This window comes from Daphnia magna, linkage group LG5, assembly GCF_020631705.1.
Source record: "Daphnia magna isolate NIES linkage group LG5, ASM2063170v1.1, whole genome shotgun sequence".
Lineage (NCBI taxonomy): Eukaryota > Metazoa > Arthropoda > Branchiopoda > Diplostraca > Daphniidae > Daphnia > Daphnia magna.
The window spans coordinates 6,136,405-6,139,388 of NC_059186.1; positions in this window are offsets into that span (position 1 = coordinate 6,136,405).

Sequence of the window (2,984 nt, forward strand, 5' to 3'; positions counted from 1 at the left end):
TGCCCTGAACAAACTGCACCTTTGGTTCACAGACTCGGCCAAGAAGAAAGAATCGCAGGCGGAGGAAACAAGATGGAGTGCACGGTTACGGGCGCAGATGGTGGAAAGGGCGACGGACGGGTTGGAGCTATTGGGACTTGTACGTGAACGGTACGACACGCTGCGGGAGGCGGTGGTAGGAGGGCCCAGGAGGGCCAAGAGAGGTATTATCGACGTCGGCGGTACCGCACTGCACTGGCTGTTTGGGGTGGCGACAAGTCAAGATCTAGAAGGACTTAATGGACAGCTGCAGGCCTTGGGAGGAGAAACGTCGGGGATAGTGAGTGCGGTGGCTCATCAAGCAACGTTAGTGAATGAGACATTACGAGAACTCGGGGAACATGTACTGGCCATGCAGCAGCGGGACAGAGCGCACCAATTACTGGAGAAGGAATTCAACAAATGGAGACAGAATGTGGTGAGTGCCGTGAACGCCCTAGAAAGTCAAGTGATTATGACGGCGAGGATGGACGAAGCCTTTCGAGCTGCTCAGAGAGTTCTAGACTGGGCCAGCATGACATTAGAGGACATCGGCATTGGTCTCACCCTGTTGGCAACCGGCAACTTACCCCCGGAACTTTTCCCACCTACTCAACTGCGATCGGTTCTTAAAGAAATTCGAGCTTCTTTGGCGAGGGGTTGGGCACTGACACCTGCTTTGCAGAATGGTGACCTGTGGAGGGCATACCAGGAAGCCCGGGTCGTCGTAGCGGCCACAACAAACGGGCTTCGGCTATTCATTCATCTGCCAATAATTGAGATTACTAAGACATTTGAGTTATATCGAACATTTGTGTTGCCAGTGTTTAGTGCTGCAGGTAACGTGGGTCTTCATTACGCACCCATTCCCGCATTTCTGGCGGTAGGGCGGGATCGGCAAACATTTATTGAACTGACGGAAGCCGAGGTACGCTCTTGCCAGGGAAAGGCGAGTTCGGTATGTCCGCCCAGTAAAGCTATTTACCGAAAAAATTTTAAGAAGACTTGTGTGATGGCGCTGTTCCTGCAGGACACTGACAAAAAGAAAACGGAGTGTGATCATGTTGTAGTAGAATGGAGAGGACCTGAAGCCATTTATCTGGGCCACCGGAGATGGGCAGTATCAATGAATAATCCACGCTCTCTGGCAATGGAGTGTCCCCAACAGACAGATTCGAGGGATTCTTCGAGAGCAGAGCTGCCGTTGGTCGGTATTGTCGAAATCCCGCACGGTTGCTCCATTCAAACTGATGAGTGGATTTTGCAGGCCAGTAGGCAACACTCGTTATCATCCACTAGGAAGGGGAACGACTTTGTGCCACGTCTGAAAGGGGTGAACTGGGCTGTAGCTACAGATGCCCAACAACAAGGAAGCATGACGAGCGGGAAATCTACGAACTCATCGCTGCAGGCTTCATTAGAAGCGTCCTTGAAACGGATCGGCGGCAATCTGACGAACGCAGCTAGTTTTGGTAAAACTATCCGTGCTTTGGAAGTAGACGATTCGGAAAGGGGAAAACGAGCGGCGGAACATCCTACATATCCATTCGAGCTATGGGGTGTGGGAGCAGCGTTGTTTATGGCCAGTGTGGCTGTGTGCAGCATCCAGTGGTGCCGAGGGAGAAAAGGAGACGTTAATATGGCCGACCTTCGGGAACGCCTACGAGTGGTGGAGGAGTTCGTCGAGGAAGAAGCTAAGAAGCGACGTGCGCGGCGGTGGAGTACCATGAATTGCCTTACGGAAATAGACAACCGTATGGCAGCGCATGAAGAGACTTGCTTGATGACGCTGCGCGAGCTGGAGTCGTCCATTGAGCATCTGGCATAGGGATGATGTTTTTTTTTTTGGGGGGTGTCATGTGGACTGTATCATGTAGCAATGTTCCCGGTTTTCTTTCGATTTATATTTTTTTTGTGTTGTTTGTTTTAGTAATGCATTCGGGGACGAATGCAGCTAGAGGGGGGGATGTCACGTGGTCAATGACCACGTTATGTGATCCGGTATGCAATGCTACCGGATGTGTGACGTCAGTGTTTCCCCCCATATAGTCCCCCGTGGTCGTGTATCGGGCCCCCAGTCTTAGTCTTGTGAACCGTCAATACAACTTACTGCTACAATAAGTACGCAAGTAACTACAACCTGTCGTCAAATTAATTCACTGAATACTTCACATGGATCACGAGGTGCCATCATTGGTCTGATCGACCACCTTGGTATGCTGTCCTCCACGGCGACTCGTCTACACACAGAACTGCTGAACGCGGAGGCTGATCAAACGGAGAACGAGAGACAAGATGCGATCCACCTACGCTACGTTCAGAAAATAGGTGAAGCTCAAGAATCAGCCCGAGAACATTTAGAACCAAGAGCTGACGAAGCACCTTCGGAGATTCGTGTAATCGCAGCACGTCCGTTAGCCCCGCCATCAGTCGTCAATCAACCTGGTGTAGCGAGGGCAGCAGAACTGCACTCGCCCATCAGAGAGTCGAGGAAGCCAGAAAACAGGCAGACGCTGCCCGTATTGCGGCGGAAGAAGCAGAAAGAGATCTACAGCAATTAAGTATCGACGACCAAAAACTTTTCAGCTCCGCCCATTACTGCAACCCGTTTGCGGCCCAGAACGCCACAGATTGGCTTTCACGACCTCAAAGAACGTTCCAGCGGCCTTCAGTAAATAGTTTGGAGGCACCAGACGACTGGATAGACCTGTAATGTTCCAGCACATTGGCCCCGAATATCGCTCAACGAAAGTTTCGCTCTACAGTGTCAGTAGACTTAGACCTATTTAATGGGAAATTCCTCGAATGGTTCTCATGGATTGACCTGTTTCGTGCGCTGGTGCACGACACGGCAAATACGCCCGGCGAGAAGTTGGCATTACTAAAACGATACCTTCGGGGTAATTGCCTGGATGTGATCTATGGTTTAGGTGGCCGGGAACGAGCCTACATGGAGGCTCTTACAC